The sequence below is a fragment of the Fukomys damarensis genome, unplaced genomic scaffold (assembly GCF_012274545.1).
Source record: "Fukomys damarensis isolate Sample0158 unplaced genomic scaffold, DMR_v1.0_HiC HiC_scaffold_32, whole genome shotgun sequence".
Classification (NCBI taxonomy): Eukaryota; Metazoa; Chordata; class Mammalia; order Rodentia; family Bathyergidae; genus Fukomys; species Fukomys damarensis.
This window is the reverse complement of record NW_022900944.1, coordinates 23,369,202-23,389,368: the sequence shown is the minus strand read 5'-3', so window position 1 is coordinate 23,389,368 and position 20,167 is coordinate 23,369,202. Positions and strand designations below refer to the sequence as shown.

Below are 20,167 nucleotides of genomic sequence, written 5' to 3'. Positions count from 1 at the left end.
GTGTGTGTGTGTGTGTGTGTGTGTGTGTTGCTGGGAGGTATGAGTTGCAGGTCTTGCAGGAGTTCTAGGCTGAAATGCCCTGGCATGGCTGGGCTTGCCAATGTCTTATGCCTCATTTTAATGATGGTAGAGGTACCTATATAAATGTCTCTGGCCGAGCACATATGTTGAACTTGACTCATTTCACTAATGAAAAAGTATTTGTGAGATCCCTTTACTAATTATAGGGAAGCAGAAATTCATTCCAGAAAGTTGTGATCACTTTGGTTAGCATGCTGGAAGAGTGAGAGAAACAAGGGTGATCTTTTTTTTTTTTTTGTATTGGGGATCAAACTCAGGACCTTGTACTTACGAGGCAGGCAGCAGCACCACTAAGCTAAATCCCTGGCTGAGAAGGATGATTTTGACCCAAAGCTCCCTCCCTCCCCTTAGCCCACCCAGAAAACCCCACCAGCCTCTAATAAGGATCATAAAGAAGTTGGGCTTCCTGAGGCCCCCTCTCCCAGAGTCCAGCCCTTCCCTATGGTGTTGACATCAGGCATGCCAGCTGCACCCTACTTGCCCAAGGAGGGTGCTCTAGGATAGCTCCCCATCTCTCCAGGAAGGCCAAGATTACTTGGTGACCACCCTCCTCTCCCACTGGGGTCCCTGTGGGGCTCAGAGGCACCAGCTTCTGTTGCATCTGTGAAATCGTAACAAGGTCAGGGGCTGTGCAAATTCCCTCAGAGACAAAGAATTGCCAAACAGATGACAATTTTCTAGGTTTATGGGCCAGTAAAACACAAAATAAAATTTAAGTTTATGCTGCCCTGAATAGTAGCTACTACCCACATGTGGCTATTTAATTAAAACTTTATTAATTAAAATGAAATAAAATTTAAAATTCAGTTCTATCAGACTAGCCACACATCAGGAGCTAAAATGGAGGGAAAACCTAGATAGACCTAACCTGCTTCACCTGCTCTTACTTATTTGCTTTGGATTGGCTTTATTGTTTATTTTGAGACAGGATCTTGCTAGTAGTCCAGGATGGCCTTGAACTCACAGCAATCTTCATGTCTTCACCTGCCCAGTGCTGGGATTACAGGAATGTACCACAACATCTGGCTTTTAGTTGACTTTAAAATCACTCATTTTAAGCCAGGTGCGGTGGTGCAAACCTGTAATCCCAGCACTCGGGAGGCTGAGGCAGGAGTTCAAGACCAGCCTGGGCTATGTGGTGAGTTCCAGAGCAGTCTCAAATACATAGTGAGACCCTGTCTGAAGAGAAGAAAAAAAAACAAAGAAAAAAAATTCACCCATTTTAGAGGTGTAGAGCACACTTCTGGTGTGGGAGCTATGATAAAGCTTAATTACTCATGTGAAGACCACCAGTTACTTTCCTAAACTCCAATCACCTTTTCCCAGCTTCGGCCTGTAAATATTCCAAACCCTGTCCATGAGGAGGCAGATCTAAGAATTATTCTCCCATCTCCTCAAATGAAGAAACTTGTGAAGAAACTTTCTTTTTTTTTTGCTGGGGGGGGTACTGGGGATTGAACTTGGGGGACCTTACACTTGTGAAGCAGGTGGCGGAAGCACTGAGCTAAATCCCCAGCCCCAAACTTTCCTTTTTTGTAAAACACATTGTTTCAGTGATTGATGCATGGTGTAATGGACAAAAATGGGTCTCCTTCAGTAATCCATAGCTACATGTGGCTAGTGGCTGCCGTAGTAGGTGGGGCAGATACAGGAAATTTCAATGGAATAGCATGAATTTATTTATCATTCATACATTCATTCATTACAGCACTACATCCCAGCCCTTCTTTTTATTTTTTTAAATTTTGAGACAAGGTCTGGCTAAGTCATTAAGCTGCTGGGCTTGAACTTGTGGTCCTTCTGCCTTCGCCTCCCAGAGTGTGCTAGGATTATGGGGGTGTGTGCCAACACACCCAGCTGAAAGTATTATTATTATTATTACTATTGTTTTTGGTACCAGGGATTGATCTCGGGACCTTGTGCTTGCGAGGCAGGCAGCGGAACCACTGAGCTTAATCCCCGGTCTCCTGAAAGTAGTATTTGAAATGTTTCATTGAACAAAAGAAGACTTAAGCACCACACACAAAAAAATGTTCAATATGGTATAATTGTGTCCTTCATAAGCTGACTGAAACAGGCACCTTAATGTATTTGTGCATATGCACCACTTAGGGATTTTGATAAAATGCACATTCTGGGTCTGCAAGGTATCTAGTGAGACCCTAGATTCTGCATTTGTAATAGGCTCATGGGTTATGGCAGTGCTGCTGTTCCACAGAGTGCCCTTTGAGCAGGAAGAGATGAAAGGAGGCATTAAACATACCACAGGAGCATAATGTGTGTTGAGCCTCAGGAGCAGTATGCAAGTTCAAACCTGGACGTCATTCTTGCTTCGGACGGGAGGCCTCAGCCACTGAGTAATCTCACTCAGATACAATGCCTCCTGACTAGAATTCGGGCCACTGTGAGTGAGAGCCCCTGCCCAGTGGCCCCTGTGTTGTTTGAGGTGAGAAACCCAGGCAGTCAGAACCAGTGTTACTGCCTTCTCCCCATCAGGGCCCCATGAGGCCAGGAGGATGTAACTCCCTGGATGACATCTGCCTGAGTGACACTGCTCAGATGGTAAACCAGATGCCTTGTCTCAGCCTCTCCTTTATTTCATGTTTGTTTTTTTTCAAATGTGAAAATAGAAAAATACAAAGTGCCCATATTCTCAAAATCTAAAATTTGAATGATTTTAATTTTCATGCATTGTGTCAGTGTTTTCCATGTACATTATTATAGCAGTTAATTTGGTGCCTTAGTGAGTGCTGCCTCCTAGATTCATGGTTCATGCTGTTCCTTCCCCTTCAGTGATACCACTTATTCTCATCACAGGATGTGGCAAAAATGACCCTGCACTAGTTCCAGGCTAAGTCTTGAGATAACTGGGCAGATTCTGCTTTGGAATTTGTGGAAGCCTTGAGCAGCCACAGCAACAATCTTGCTACTCAAGGGCTGGGGTTGTCATCCAGTGATAAAGCGCTTGTCTACCATATGTCAGGCCCTGGGTTCCATCTCAGCACTGAAAAAGCAAATCTGGTTACCAAACTAGAAAAGTCACCTGGGGAGACCACGTAAGGAGGCAGAGGAAGAGAGGGAGGCCAGAGGCTGAGAATCCCAGCCTCAGCTACCACGAGCACAGCTCCACAGGTGGCCACCAGTAAGCCCCATAGAAGGCCTGTGTGGAGAGCTTGGCTGAAACAGAATCAGGAGCAAACAGACTGGCAGTTGTGTAATCCTCACCTGGGGTCTGTTCCCCTGGAGAAACACAGGTCAAGATGGTGTGTGGTCAGGTAAATGGTTGTAGGATGGAGGGCTTGAAAGGGAGATCTTTGAGGGACTGGGCTGTGTGGACAGCAGCTCTGGTGGAGGAGACAGCAGGAGCAGAGGCAGAAGTGCAGACCCAGTTCCTGCTCTGCACAGCAGGCTGTCCCCCAGGCCTGGAAGTGGCCCAGTTCCAGCCACTGGCTGGGATGCTTGTTGTGAGGGGGCACCCTTCAGATCCCCTCTCACCTTCTCCAGCCCCTGTGGGAGAGGACCGTGTCCCATGGGACAAAGGCCTTGGACCTAGGAGTGGGATAAACTCCTCACCCTGTGCTCAGCACCACCTGCTGCAGTCAGCTCTGGGTGTGGGACTGTGGGTATTCCTGTCCCGCCCTGATCCCTTGCAGCTGACAGCCCCAGGGAAGACAGTGTGTCAGAGTGAAGAGAAATTTGTATTTTGAGTGGGTCATTGACTTCTGACCAGGAACCCCGGGTGGTGTCAAGGACTGGCAACAGAATGGTCAAGCATGACCAGAGTGAGGCCTGACTGGAGGGCAGGTCACATAGTCGCTGCCATCCTCATTGCCATGGGGCTGTGGAAGAGAGATGTGGGCTCAGGAGGAAGTAGGGGACACAGAGAATAAAGCTGGTGGCTAAGATTGGCTAGAGGGAGCACAAGGTAGACAGTCTCCATGTTGCCCATGTGACCTCGCAACAGTAAAGAAAATGAGATCCCGGTGACCACAGCTGGCACTGCTGGGAGGAGTGGTGGTGCTCGTTGTAAGGGACTGGGCTGACTGGTTGCTGGGGTGATAACCCCTCTTTTCTAGTCCCAGCACCTCCTTCCTGTCAGAAGGCAGGCTTGGTGGAGACCTTGCACCTCCATTGGTTTTGCCTTTCCTACCAGTGGGATCACTGTGGGGCAGTAAGCCAAATGGACAAGACCCCTGGGCCTGGAAAAGCCAAGTGGCCCAGTGATTAAACACTTTCCCTTAGCACGTGCCAGCTTGGACTGGAATTCCAGTTCTCCTTACAGTCACATGCCCACAGGATGTGATGTCAGCCTCCCTGAACTTTCCCATTTTACAGAAATGGAAATTATGATGGTGACGTGTCTCCTGGGGTGAGGCAGGCATTTAGCCAGAGAAAGTAGAATTTAGGGCTGGACCAGCACATGATGAATGTTGTCATGGTGACATGGTAGTTGTCACTGGGCATTGTGACTGGCATTCCCCTTGGACAGTCACTGTCATTGCCTGCGTATAGGGCACCAGGAGGGGATCCATGGCAAGGAGAGGAGAAATAAGATCCTCACTGGGGAGGAAGACTGAGGATCTCAGAGACTTGAGGAGGAAAGAGGAGCACATTGGACTGTGCACCCCAAAAGGACAGGACCCACATCTGTTTCTCCCCTGTGTGTCCCCAGCACCTGGGACAGTGCCCGGCATAGGGGTGGTACTCAGTGTGAATCTGATGAATGAATGGGATGAATGGATGAATCATGGCTGCTGCAGTATAGACCTGCCCTAAACAGAAATAAAGAAGTGGTGGGGAGCGGCAGGTGCTCTGGAGGAACAAGTGAGAAACGGACCCACAGGCAGAAGGTAGAGTCAGCCCTTCCAGTATGGAGGCAGAAACCATAGGGCACAGAGTCTCCTGGGGGTCTTCCCACCTCTCCAGCTGTGTGGAGTGGCCAGAGGAAGGAAGAGAGTAGGGGAGGCCGTGCTCTCCCAGAGCCTCCCCCAGCCGTCAGCCCATGAGGAGTTCATCCCACCCCCAAACTCCAGGCCACTCTTTGAGCACACGTGAAAGACCCTTCCGTATGCCAGCTGTGGTGACAGGAGCCAGGGCTCAGCCACAGCCCCTGCCAAGTGGCTTCCATAGTGGATGGGGTCTGGAAGAGATCTTGTAACTCTGCCATCATGGGGGCAGGCAGGTGGGGAAGGAGAGGAAGCACTTACTGGAGGGAGTCACATCTGCTGCCAGCGCTGAGAGCTGACTACTGCAAGCTGACCTGGAAAAGAAGAGGGAACCACTTATCAGAGGAATGGTATGGAGGTGGAGAGATAGAAAGGCCTGGAGTTCCATGAGGCTGGATCATGGGGTGGGGAGATGAGAGAGATGGGGCTAAAGATGCATTGAGGGTATCCCTGCTCTAAGCCTGCCAGTAACCAGAAGGTCAGGGGGCAGCTGCACTTGAGTGGCTTATCTTTAAAGCAGTCAGGGGCCAGGCCTTGGGAGTAGGCAGAGCTGGATCCCAACCACCCTCTCACCCTTGGCCCCTGCTCTGCTACTGCTGTCTGTGTGACCCCTGGCGGCCCACAGCTGCTCTGTGGGTCCATTTCTCCTGCCCACTGAAGGGGCCAGCGTTCTGTACTCTGAGGCCCTATCCTTGGCTCACAAGGGCCCTAGGAGCAGTGGGCGGTGCCAAGGGATGGGGTGGCAGAATGGAGAGTATGTCGTGTAATCCGAAGGGAGGAGGGAGGTAGCTCCAAGGGAGACACCGATACCATTGCTTTTATAAGGAGACCCCTTTTTCTAGTGCAGTCCAGCAGGGAGTTGCCAACACCATTCTAGATCCTTCCATAAGGCTCCAAAGAGATGGATTCCACATGGCTCCTGGTCAGCTATGAAGAGACACTCTCCACTCCTGGAGGAGGTCTTGGGCCATCTGGCTCTCACCCCTCGACTGGCTTTTTAAAGCCTTAGCAGCCAGCCTTTCAGCTTTTCCTCCCTCCAGGAGTCAGTGGAGGATATCTCTGGTGTCTGTCTCCCCACACTTGCAGAGGGGTGAGGCCCCAGGACCCCTTTTCCGCCCACATCTCTCCCAAATGCACCTGCTGACAGGTGCTCCTGTCCTGTTCAGTGGGTGGGTCCTAGGAGCCTTGCCTGATGGTGCCAAGCTGGGCAGTCAGGCCTGCAAGGCTGAGGGTTGGCAGTGATGGGCCACTGGGAGGCACACACAGGGAGTGCTGGCTGGGCTCAGTTCCAGGCCCTGGCCCTGGGTTCCCTCAGTGCCTCTGGGTGGGAGGTATTCTGTCCTCCTGAGCTGCAGAGCTTGTCTGGAAGGCATCTCCAGGAATATCAGCAGCCCAGGCAGGGGCCTGGTGGATGTGGCTGACACTTGGGACACTGGTGAAAGGCATGCTCTCATGGGTCAGAGCCCCAAGTCTGGGTCCCAGTGCTACCTCTTTCTCACTACATGACTTGGGAAATACCCCTTGGTTGCCAGAGCCTTCCTCTCGAATTGAAACCATTGTGCCTCCCTCTTAGGGTGGGAGAAAGGCTAAATAAAGATTTTTTTGTTTTTGTGGTACTGGGGCTTAAATCCAGGACCTTCCCATGGAGCTACATCCTCAGCTCTTCATTAAATTTTTTGAGACAGGGTCTCATTAAGTTGCCCAGGTGATGCTTAAATTTGCAAACCTCCTGCCTCAGCCTCCCAAGTGCCAGGAGCACAGGTGTGCACCATCACCACCAGCTAAGATGATCTATTTGTTTACTCAGACATTCACTGTGTACCTGCTGTTTCTCAGCACTGGGACGTGAAATACGTGAGAGCAAGTTCCCTCGTGGAATTCACATTCCAGCTGGAGAAGCCACCAAATATGCATCTATGAATGTAGAGGTGGGAAGGTGATGAGAGCGGCAGACTGAAGACAGCTGAGGAGACTGGGTGAGGGGTGGTCCCAGGCGGCCCCCCCTTGGACACCTCAGGGAAGACCATTCACGGGAGGGAGCAGCGTTTGCAAGTCCCTGGGGTGGGCATTTGCTAAGTGAGTCAAGAAACGGCAGCAAAAGCAGAATGGGTGAGGGGGAGATGGTGAGGACGAGGTCAGAGCAGGGAGTGGGACGGCCCCACCTCTGTGACGGTGCCACCAGAACGCGGCTGGCTGTGCAGCAGCTGTGGGCAAACAGCCCGTATGGACACAGAATGCAGCAAGTCTAGCTCCAGCCCCATGTGCTGCCGTTTGTGTCCTTTCTCATTTGCAAATATCGGAAGGTCTCTTCCTTGGGTCCTTTGGCCCAAGGCTTCCCCTGCTGTGGCTTGTGACCCTAACCCAAGGCAGGACCCCTGAAATGGCAGCTACCACCTTCTACGTGGGGAAGGCTCTGTGTCTGCCCTGGCCAGTCTTGGGAGCATCACAAAGGGCCTTTTCACCACAGGGCATCGCAGAGGGACTGGGAGGGGACATGGTGCCCTGCTGCCTGTGGGCATAAAGACCCCCTTTCTCTTCGGCTGCACCAGCTCTCAGCTGATGGGGGCAGGGGCCGGGGGCTAGGAGATTTTTTTCTTCCCTTTCAATGGATGTGGGAGACGGAGGCCAGGCCAGACAATGATGCTGATTTACAGTCTGTGAGCTATGGGGTGGCCACAGGGAGGGTCAGCTTTGTGGAGTCCCACAAGCAGAGAGGCTCTGCACCCACGGATGGGGACAGCACAATTCCCAGCTGTAGAACGAAGGAGTTGGGCTCCCTATTTCTGATGTCCTAAGGCCCCTGTGAGAGTGTTAGGGATTCCTCCTGGCTAGGCTGTACCTGGATTCTTACACCTAACCCGTGTCAGGTCCTCGTGGCAGCTTTGACACTATGCTGGACAGAGATCTGCTTTAGAGGGAGGCAGATGAGAAACGGGCACAGAGGAGTCCACCCAGAGGCTGTGGAGGGGTGGGGATTCCTGCTCAGGAAATGACATGGAAACCGCGTTACCTGCGGGAATGTGTGTAGAAGGGGCTGGCAGCTGACTTCCCAGGTGGAGGGCCAGCAGGTGCAACGGCCAGGGCAGGCATGAGCCCAAGGCAGAGATGGCAGGGGAGTCAGGGAAGGTGCCCGACAAGGTGGGGAAGAGCCCACAGGTCTGTACCAGAGCAGGGGCTTCATCCATCAGCAGCAGCCTCCAGGTGCAGTGCACCCCCACAGTAGAGCTCTAGGGGGACTGGGAGCCAAGACGTGCACCAAGAAGCAGGAGTGGCAAGAGTGGAGCCCCAGGGGCCCTGTAGAAGGTGAGGCAGTGCGTGGTCCTGATCAGTTGTGGGGACTGAAGGCACCCTGGCCTCTGACTTGAGCGATGAGGCTGCAGCAGGAGCCACCACGCAGGCTGGGAGCATCGGGAGGAGAAGGTGGCTTGGAGAGGGCAGTCTGGGGAGCTAGGGGAACAATTTGGGGAGATGCCCACAGGACAGCTGGGTATGATGCTGGGAGGGGAGAGAGAGGGGGAGATGGAGGGAGGTGGGTGGCAGAGAGGAAGAGGAAGGAAAGGAGAGTGAGCAAGAAAGCAAAGGAGAAATTAAAGGAAGGTAAAGAAAAGAATAGAAAGGGAGAGAGGAGAGAGGGAGGAAGTGAGCCAGGGAGAAGGAGGCAAGGACAAGAGGCAGAGGGGAGGACCAGGCAGGTCAGACTGGTGGCTCCCACCAGGGGCTTCTCGCCATCTCTCCTTCTGCCCAAGCTGGGCCAAGCTGGCTGAGGCGTGGTGAGTGCTGGTTTGTTCTTGATTCACAGGGGGAGGATGGGGGGAGGAGCCATGCCGGGGGATCCAGTGGCCACTAGCAGGAGCTTCCCCGCAGCGAAGAGGCCCCCACAGAAGAGCCATGGCCTTCCCAAGGCAGAGACCTGGACACCATAGCTCCTCTAGGGGTGTGGACTTGACAGTGTTTGTCTTAGCAGCATCAATGTGAAGGAAGGATTTCGCATGCTCCCTGCCTCAGTTTCCCTCTATAAGACAGAGGGACAAGAGTGGGTCAGGGTGGGGGCTCTGTAACCCAAGCTGGGCTGGTAAAGTCACCCTGTATCTGTGTCTGGGTAGCCTTGGAGCCCCGTCGTCCCCACCCCAGCCTTTGTTCCAGGAACATCAGGAAAAGGCCAGTAGAGGAGAGGGTGGAGGGAGGGAGCCCAGCTGTGTGTTTCCAAGGGAAAATGGATCCTTCCGTGGAACAGGCAGCCGGGGCCTCCCCCCACTTCTCCCTCCACTGCCCAGTCCAGCCCACTCCACTGCCTCCATTTCTCCCTCCCTGCCTTTCTGGCAGGAGGAGCCCAGCAGCTGGAAAGAGCATGTGTTCTCCTAGCTCCCATGCTCAGCACTGCTGGATCCGAGGCACTACAGGCATGCAGATGCATGCGTGTGTGCAGTGTGTCATGTACATGCGTGAGTGTGCTTTGTGTGAGTGCTACACATGCTATTGCAGCTGATAGAACCCAGCTTAGGTGAGAAAACGAAGACAGCCTGACCATCATCTCCTGTAGCTAAGATTGGGACAGAAGCAGGATGCATCAGTAAGAGGTTGCTGCCACCACCTGACTGGCACAGGCCATCATGAGCCAGGCAAGCCAGTCTCACCACCAGGCATGGAGTATGGTTGTGAAATAGATGAACAGAAAAGCTTCTTTTTCTCAGAAAGATGATTTGAATCTTTAGGCTCCTTTATAAGCCTGAAAGGTATAATTAGGGCTGGGCTGGAGCTGAGTGGGCCTTGGCTGGGCCATCATGGGGAAGCTTCTAGGAGGATGAGGGTATGGGGGAGCTGCTTGCCGGTGTAGAGAAGACTTATGTAGGCAGCAGGGGAGTGGGTGGTGGGCAGGGCTGCAGAGAGGTCCAGAATGTCTACACAGAGGCCTGTGGCCTTTCCAGAGGCAGAGGGGAGGACCAGTCATAGCTAGGCCAGCCACACCACTGCAGGAAGATGGTCATAGCCAGAGGGATGAGGCTGGGGACCTGGATGCCAGGCCTGCTGGAAGGCACTTGGGCAAGGGTGGCTGCACTAGCTTGGGCTCAGGCCCTGGAGTCAGTCAGGACCACCCCTGAGGCTGTAGTCCTCCCTGGACTCAGCTTAGTGTGTCTGGCACCAAGTGCTCCTTTGGTGCCCCTCTGAGCTCTGCAGTGCTCTGGGACATTGTTTCATTCCCTACAGCAGATGTAGCTCATGACCTTGAGACCCCCAAGCCTGTGTCTCTCCCCCGGCTGCTACGGCTGTCGGCTTCCGTCCCTCACAACTCTCCGGAGGACTAGCCTTGGCCGAAGCAGCCACATTACCTGTACATGCCTGATTCTTCTGAGCAGAGGCGCTGTCCCTTGCCTCTACATTCTACAACTTCTCTGGTGCCACACATGCTTTGGGCCCCTGGTGGGATCAGGCTGGGCAAGATGTCTCCCAAAGCTAGATCTTGGCTCAGCCTCTTCCCTGCCAGGCCTACTTCCATCACCTTCCTCTGGGGCTCTTGAGATTCTTAAACCACCTGCCCATTACTTGATAAAAGCATGAGAGACAATGAGTGGTACAGGAAGTAGGATGGAATCCTCGTCATTGCACAGGAAGATCTAATCATAATGCTAACATGGGGTTTTTTATGTGGGGCTTTAAGTTTGCATTGTGAAATGTCCAATGATTTTAAACTGGAAAATACATATCATTTTTGTTGATAGAGGATCACATATGATTTTGATGTTATGAAAATGTTTATGTCCTGAAGTGAAGAAAATTTGGCAGCTGTTGGGACAGCAGTTGTCTCCTGTGTGTGTAAGTAGCAAAATTTGCACAGCCCTGTCATAGCATTTATCACTATAAAGACTACTTGACTGTCTTTTTTTGTATTAAGAATAAAGACTTTTCTGGGCAACAAAACAAAGCGAAAAACAAAAACCACTTGCACGGAATTCCTATGTCAGAGTCTGTTTCTGGGGTGTTTGACCTAAAGCACACAAAATTTCTTTGCTGGTTTCTCCTATGAAATGATGTCAGGGCTGGGTAGGGTGTGGGCCATCTTGGAGGCACAGGAAAGCCTCTCAGAAGAGATGATGCTTGAACTGCGACCTTGAACATTGAGTAAGAATTATTTGACTGCACAGTGTCTGCTGCATTTGCTAAATTCTTGCCTGATTTAATTGCTGAGGGTGAAGGCAAAGATGTGTTAGGCCGAAAGAGCCTTGGGAGCAAAGGACCTGGGCAAGAGAAGACAGATGTGTTCCAAAAAGGGAGTGGACTGCAGCTGGAAGGCTGGGGAGTGGAAGAGGTAGGAGGCAAGATCAGAAAGGAAGTTAGAACCAGAGCAAGGTTCCTGTCATGCTGTTTGCCAGGGACTGGGAGTTCGTGCTACTCTCCACTGCTCTTTCATACACAGTCTCGGATGAACTGTGGTGCTCAGACAGAGCCTCAGAATTGTCAATCCTGTGCCCTGGCAGGTTCTATCAATCTATCAAACTTAGCTCATAAAATGACGTTTATTGTCCCTGGCCTGGGCTGGATCTATTCTGTATGGGCTGAATCCAGAGGCCTCATTGATTGGGCCAGAGTACAGTAGAAGCCTCTCTGGGGAAGGAGTCATTGTGGCCCATAAATAGGTTAGGCGGTCAGGAAACGGGAAATCCTGAAACACAATGAGGCCTGGTGTGCAGGGGTTTCCTCCAGGCTGAGAGCAGCCCTGAGATGCTTCTTGGGGCAACAGACCTGCTGAAGCAAGACTGCTGGCCACAGACACCGGCCCTTCCCATAGCTCTCAGGACCCAGCTTCACCCTACTTGGCCCCTGAGGGCAGCTCAGGCCAGGCCAGGCCAGGCAGTGGAATGCTTAGGGCACAGTGATCATGTCCTGACTCCCACCTGAGCCCTGGCACCAGGCAGTGGTGAAGGCTGTTGGGGCAGCCACATTGGACCAAGGAGCAGGGTAATACCTACTCCCACCCTGGCTAGGATCAATGAGTGCTTCTGTTAGACCCATCGTCTGCTAGAAGATGTCCAAGGATCCTGCAAGCTCCCCAAGGGGTATAGCAAGAGCCACGCTAACCCTACCTGGACCCCAACAATGAAAGCACGATATGGCCCCTTATTAGAGAAACAGGAAGCTTGCAAATACATGTTCCATAAGAATTTTCTTAAATCAGAAAAGCAAATAACAAAACACAGTATCCTATAGGATCCCAGTATTGTTATAATGCACCCAAACATGTGAATCAGTGTGCATGCATGCACATGTGTGTACGCAGAAAAAACAGGAGAACCCATAAAATGCCAGGATGGTAACATCGCAGGGGATTTCTATTTTCTTCTTAGTGCTTTTTGTGCTATCTAATTTTTCCACAGTTAACTTCAAAATCAGAGAGAGAGAGATCCCAAATCCTACAATACTGGTTTAATTTTGAGGAGGTACTGGGAACTGAACCCAGGGACTTTGTAATGAGCTACACCCCAAGTCCTTTAAATTTTTTTTATTTTGAGACAGGGTCTCACTAAGTTACCCAGACTGAGCTCAAACTTTATGATCCTTCTGCCTCAGCATCCCAGAGTGCTGGGATTACAAACATGTACCACCACATGCTTGGCTATGAGATTTCTTTAAGTACAGTATTTACAAAGAGTTTTTAAAGTGGAGAAATGTCAATACTCCAGTGCTTCGGGGAAAACAGGATACAACACTATATACATCCTATGTTAGGGATGACATTCTCAGGGCAGGAGGCAACAGGAAGGAAGCACAGGGGATGCCAGGGCTGATGGCTTGGGCAGGGCCCTCACTATGGTCTCATTCATCTCAGTACAAGACAATTCCCACACCATGTGTATGCTGGGTAGCACTAGTTATTATGGTTTTGACAATTCAGGGCATGGATGATAGTCTCATGCTACAGTAACTTGAAAGTCCTGGATCATTGAGCTGCTTTTCCCCCTCAAGGCTTCAACATTCTGAAAAGTAGGGAGAATTGTACAATGCACATCCACCATCTGGTTTCTGAACTTAATGTTTTACTACACTTGCCTTAGCATACATCTCTCTATCCATCTATTACCATGTTGAAAATACATTTCAGAGTAAGTTACTGACATCAGTACATTTCACTCAACAACGCACATCATTAACTAGAGTTCAATATTAAGTTATGGTTCCGTCTTGTCCCTAAGTAAAAGTTACATATGCTAATGCAGCACAGACATCCATAGCTCTGGAACCCAGTCCCCTTTCATGGTATGGAACATCACCCCCAGAAAATGCCCTCCTACCCCTACCTGGGCGATCTCTGTCCCTCAAATCCCAGTAGCAATCGCTGTCCTTATGTATTCATTGTAGATTCATTGCCTATTAATAGACCATGCCATAAATGGGGTCATACAGTCTGTACATGTTTGTGTCTGGCTTCTTTCATTCAATCTGATGCCTGTGACATTCATTCACATCGCTGTAGTAGCCTGGGTAACAGTTAATGACTTTTTATTGTTGAATAAGTAGAGAAACAAGTTGCTTATCCATTCTCTTCGTGGACACTTGGGCTGCCTAAGATTTTACTTATTAGTACAGCTGCTAGGCACAGCCATATATAAGTCTTTTTGTGAACATGTTTTTGTTTCTCTTGGAATGCAGTTTCTCTTAAGTATACAGTCGAGCCTCTTTTCGTATGTGCTAGATATTTGATTTTTTTTTCTCCTGTTCATGTTTTTGGTCTTTTTTTTTTTATTTGTAGAAGATTTTTGATTATTAGTGTGGAATGTTAGGGATGCAAAAAAACCAAGGTATAATCTCTGCCTTTATATTGCTATATCCAGATATAGGCATAAGTCAGATGTGATATGGTGGCTTCTATGTGTTTATTCATGCTTTTGCTTATCTAGACTGTAAGTCTGGGCTGCCTGTGATGGAGCACACCTGTAGTCTCAGCATTTGGGAGGCTGAGGCAGGATGATACCAAGTTTGAGCCTAGCCTGGGCGACTTAGGCAAGACTGCCTCAAAATAAAAAATAAAAAAGGGCTGGGGATGTAACAGTGTGGAAGCCCTGGGTTTGGGTCCCTGTAACACACACATGCACATGCACACAAACTGTAAGTCTGACCATTTGGGTCCTCTGCTTCAAAACCCTCTCACTGCCGTGCCTCACTCAGGGTGAAAGCCATCCAGGCTGTACAGGATCTCATCATTTTGTCCCCTGCAGCCTCTATGACCTCGGCTCCTGCCGCTGTGCCTGGTTCAGTTTGCTCCGGCTCTTCCGTAACCTGCCATGCACATCCAAATCCTTCTAGGCTCTACCCACTTTCCAAGTGCAGAGCCAGTTCCTCATTTTTACATATTCATTGCAGCAACAATTTACTCTTAGCCCCCAAATCTGTATTAGAACACCCAGGGCTGCCATAACAAATTTGTCTAAACAGTGGTGGTAAAATGACAGCGCACGTGTTGCAGTGGGCTATTTGTTATCATTGAAAGCTCAAAAAGGTTCACAATCACTGCTTTAAACTTTGTCACTTTTATTTCTTCTTTGTCAGTTTTTATTTTGTCATCCCCATCACTTTTAAAAATTTTAAATTTTAAGACAGGGTCTTTCTGTGTTGCCCAGGCTGGGCTCAAATTTGCTATCCTCCTGCCTCAGCCTCCCAAAGTGCTGAGGTGTGTGCCACCACACTCTGAGTTTAACTTGGTGACTTAAAGACAGGAATTCATTTTCTCAGTTCTGGAGCCCAAAAGTCCTAGGTTAGGGCGTTGGCAGGACCAACTTCAGACCCCTGAAGTCTCTAGGGGTCTCTAGGGGATAATCATTCTTTGTTTCTCAGCTTCTAGGTGCCTCAGCCACTCCAGTCTCTGCCTTCACTTGCACATGGCTTTCTCTTTTCTTAGGTCTCTATGTTTTGATTTGTTTTGGTACCGGGGATCGAACTCAGGCACCTTGCTCTTGAGAGGCAGGCAGCAGAACCACTAAGCTAAGTCCCCAGCCCTTCCATGTGTTTCTAATAAAGATACTTGTCATTGGACTTAGGGCCTCCAATAATACAGGATAATCTTATTTTGAGATCGTTAATTTACAGGCATCTTCAAAGGACCTTTGTCAAATGGACTGCAGATACACCTTTCCAGGGCCACTACGGTTCCTAATTTGCTTCAGGTCTTTACTCAAGTGTTACCTTCTAGGAAAGATATTCCCCGGCCACTTCCACCCCCACTCCAACTCTCCCCATCCTCCCTCTGGGCTGGATTTTTCTCTACTTCACTTACTATCAGGTATACCACATAATAATTTACTCATCTATGGATTTTTAGTGTCTGTCCCTCTACTAGAACAGAAGTTCCATGGAGAGAGATTTTTAACTATGTTGTTTTCTGCTGTATTCCCAACACATACAACAGTGCTGGGAACAGAGAAAACAGTCAGGAAATAACTGGAAGCAGAAAATGAATGGGTGAGCATATGGAGCGTTAACACTCATAAGAAACAGAAGCGCATAAATAGTACCACAGGCTAGAAACACGGAGTGTGCTAGTCAGCTTTTCATCATTGTGACCAAAACACCTGCTGTAAACAGTTTAAAGGAGAAAAGGTTTATTTTGGTTCATGGTTTCAGAGGTTGCAGTCAATGGCTGGGCTCCCTTGCTACAGGCCTGTGCAGAGGCAGAAACATCTTGGTGAAAGGATGTGGTGGAGGAAAGTGGCTCACACTGTGGCGGCCAGGAAGCAGAGAGAAGAGAACCAGAGAGGACGGGGCAAGGGGCAAGATACACCCTTCAAAGTCGTGGTCCCAGTTATTTCCTTCCTCCATCTGGCCTTATGTCTTCATAGCCCATCTAGCTGTGAACTCATAAATGGATTAATCCACGAGGGTCCATTCAGCTCTCTAGACTCCACCTTTGGACGTTGTTTGCACTGGGGGTGTCAGTCACCTTTCGTCATTGGAACACAATTCCTGACACCCGCAATTTAAAGGGGAAGAGATTAATGTGGCTCACAATTTTAGTCCATAGTCAGAGAGCTCCAAGCAGAACAGGATGGCAAAAGTGCTCAAGTTAGCCAAGAAGCAGAGAGGGAAGGAAAAGCTGGGGATAAGAACACACCCTTCCAGTGACCCATCTCCTACCAGGCCCCACCTCCTGACAGCATGTGTAGCCTGTGAACTCATCCATTAGCAGAAAGGAATGGAAGGCCAATGGGTGTGGAAAAGAAAGGAGAGAAAAGGCAAAGCATGGTGCAGAGGAGCAGGATCCTCTTCAGCCCATGAGTTGCAGTCCCCCACCTCTGCTGCTGTGGCACCTCCACCCCACCATTTCTGGGCCTCTCCCACTGAGACCCAGTTTAATGATTCTTCTCAAAAGGTACCGACAAGGAGAGCCTCACAAGTATTCTCAGTGATCACATTTGCCCAGTCTCCTTGGCGCAGTGATCAGAGTTCTATTGGTTACAAGCAATGTAGGCCCAACTAAGACTAGCCCCAATATCTGAACAGTGCAAGGTGGATTTCGCCTTAAGTATGAGTGCATCCATGACTTAAAGTGGGGCCAGTAATGAATCTCATTTTTCTGTGCACTTCCCACTGCAGAGGCTCTTACGTAGTGTCACCCTCAACACATATAGATGCCAGGATGGTAAGATGGCATCCAGTAATTCAAGACCCACAAGTCCACCTTTCCAGTAGGTGCAGCATAAATATATTTTATGGGAATACCTTGTATCATATGATCATCTCTGAACCAATCACAGTGGCCAGCAGCATGGCATATAATGATTGGCCAAGCATGGATCATGTGACCAGCCTTAGATCTGAGGGGTGGGGCTAACCATGCCCTCACTGTACTGGCCATGATTTCCCCACTGGAAAATCTGGGTGTTGAGAAGGAAGGATGTGTTCTGGAAATGCACGGTTCACAAACAGCCTTAGTTACTGGGCCTGGGGCTAACATGAGTTGAGCTGCTGGAGCACAGATTCCCTGCACTTGCTGTATCTCCTCAGCTCTCTTATTTATTCTGAAAGACACAATGGAGAGACAGGATTATAGGGTATGGAAGACACTGTCAAGTCCCTTGCTTTCACTGGCCCAGGCATGCTGGCCCAATGTCCAGTGGCCAGCTCCTGCATTTGCTCTGGCTGCAAGATCAGGCACTGCCCGTGCCATTCATAGCTACCAGTGCCAAGGAATCCCCCCACCCCGAGAGCCCTTTTACAGTGACATTGGTATCAGGTTGGATGACTGAATAGTGGACCCACCATCAAATCTCCCAGGGTGCTCCAGTGGGATTAAGCTCCTGTTACCCACAGTGGTAACTAGCTGGATAGCATGCCCTTGGTTTTCTCTCTTCCCTCCTGTACTACTTCCCCACTCCTCCACTGACCTTCCTGGATCACCACCAATAGGCTATAGTACTTTCAATGGGAACTTTGTCTCAGGGTCTCCTTCTGGGGGATCTCAAACTAAGACACAAGAGCAACCTGGTAGCTGCTTTAATCGGTCTTCTAGAAGGAAATCACTGACAAACTCATGTTGAGACACAGTGCAATTATGTGTTGATGGGAAGCCAAAAACATTCAAGCCTAGGGCATTACTGTTTAAGAAAAACATTTTTTAGGAACCTCTGTGGAGGAGGATAGGGTGGAGATGAGTCAGGAGGAGTCTCAGCAGGGCCTTAAACAAGGCTTTGTTGAGGCTGAGATAGCAGCTGTGGCCCAGAGTTAAGGGCAGAGATTGCCTTCTTTCTACCCATAGATCAGGGGACACATTAGCTGATGGAAGCATTTGCTTCCTTGCTTCATTGTGCACACATAGGAAACAGGTCCTCAGAACAGCTGTGCGAAATGGGGTACTTCTATGGGGGTACTGTGGTACATTTAAAATTTGATCCCAAAATTCACTCTTAGGACATTAGTCCACAGATATTTGTATTTACTAGGAATTATAATATGGCCTGAATATATGACAGTCTTCTATTTCCCAAAGAGGAAGATCAAAACCAGTATCACACCCATTTAGGTAACTTATCAAAATCAAACAAAAGAAGATAAAACATTGCTGAGGATGTGGAGAAATTGAAACCCTTTTCCACTGTTGGTGCAAACATAAAATGGTGAAGCCAGTATGCAAAATGGTGTAGAGTGCCTCAAAACAATTAAACATGGAATTACATAGGATCCAGCAATTTCATTTCTGGGCATGTACCCAAGAGGACTGAAGCAGGGACTCAAAGAAACACTTGTGCATGGATGATCACAGCTATGCTATTTGCAATACCCAAAAGGTGGAAGCAACTCAAGTGTCCATAGAGTAACAGATTTTTAAAATATGCTATATCTGTATGTTGGGATGGTATTCAACCTTTTAAATGAAGAAAGTTCTTATACATGCTATAATAGGGATGGACTTAGAGGACATTTTGTTCAGTTACAGATACTGTGTACATCGATGTACCTAGAGACATAAAGTAGAATGGAGCCTGGCTTTTGCAGAGCTTTAGAGAAGGCTGCTATATACTGTTCCTTTGTAGATGTACAGCAATTTGTTCTGCTGCTGATGGACACTTAGTTCCTTTACAATTTTTGGCTCTTCCAAATCTTGCCAGGGATTTAGCTCAGTGGTTCCACTGCCTGCCTCGCAGGCACAAGGACCTGAGTTCAAGCCCTGGAACAACAACAACAACGAAATTGAACCCAAGGGGTACTAGTGTGAATATCTGTATATATGCCTTTTCGTATATGCATGTGTTTTTGTGCATGAAACTGCTGGTCACACAGTTTGCATGTATTTAGCTGGCACAACTAATATTAAATGGTTTTCCAAAGCTGTACAATACAATTGATAGTCTCATCAAAAAAGTATGAGAATTCTGGTTACTCCATATTCTTGTCAGTACTTACTATTGTCTATCTTTTGTACTTTAGCCATTCTGGTGGACAGATTGTGGTGTTGCATTCTTGTCTTAATCTGCCTTTGCCTAACAGCTAATGAAGTCAAGCACATTAGCATAGGTTTTCAGTCATTGATATATCCTTTCTTAATGAAGCGCTTGCCAAGGCTTTTATCCATTTTTCCCACGGGTCATCTGGGATTTTTTTGCTTATTCTTTAGTAGACATTCTTTATATATTTTAGATGTAAAGCTTTTGTTGCACATGTGTATTGCAAGTATCTTCTACTCTGAGGCTTGCTTTTCATTCTTTTAATAGTGTCTGGTGAATGGAAGTTCTTAATTTTAAAGCATTGCTTTCTAAAGCAATCTTTAAAGGGTTTGTTTACAGTGTTACTTAACACTTGCAACTGTGAAGTCATATCCCCAGGAAAAATCACTAAATCTGTGTTAAATAGCTTCTCTTTTTTACCCCCCAAGGAGTTCTGCTGGGTGACCGCCATAAACATCCAAAATTAGAATTCACTGAGGTCATGTCAGACTATTGTGTCTTTCTGAAATAGTATTTCCTTGTTTAAAATAAGGGAATCAGAACACACCAGGTAATGGGAGACCCCTTCTGAGTGCGTACTTGTAAATACAGGGACTCCTTTAAAGAATTTTGTGAGGGTTGGAGGTGTAGCTCAGTAGTAGAGTGCTTGCCTAGCATGTGTGAGACCCTGGATTCAGTACCTAGTATAATAAAAGAATAAAAATAATTTTTGGAAAGAAAAAAAGATTGTCTAATATTCAAGCATAGTTGGTTTGTGTGGAGGTATTCATTGCTCCACTCTTGTGATAGAAAAAGATTTGAAATGCTCACATGTTCTCATTGGGTCCTGCTCAGTGGAATACTGAAGAGCCAGTAAAAAAAAAAAAAAGAGTAAATTTATGCATGAGTGTATAGACTTAAGAGGGAAAAAAGCAAGGGGTGAGACTGTGTGTGTGAAGCCAGGTGTGTATGTCTCTTCTTGTCTACTCACAATCTGTTTGAAGGCATCGCAGCCAGTGATGAAAAGGAGATGAAAGCAGAGGTGGGAAGGGCAGTTACTTTTCTTTGCAAACCATCTGGGGGTATTCAAAACATTTTTCAATCATGTGCATTTATTATTGAATCCCAAGAGCTAAAAAGTTGATGCCGAGGATTTAGCTCAGCAGTTCGGTGGCCTGCCTTGCAAGCACCAGGACCCGAGTTCAATCCCCGGTACCAAAAAAAAAAAAAAAA

At 48.5% G+C, this 20,167-nt stretch overlaps 1 protein-coding gene across 2 annotated transcripts in view; it reads left to right on the top strand.

Moving 5' to 3' along the window:
- The window catches only part of Cfap20 (cilia and flagella associated protein 20), a 64,560-nt gene that overhangs the window by 20,730 nt on the left and 23,663 nt on the right, over positions 1 to 20,167 (top strand). The window lies entirely within an intron of this gene.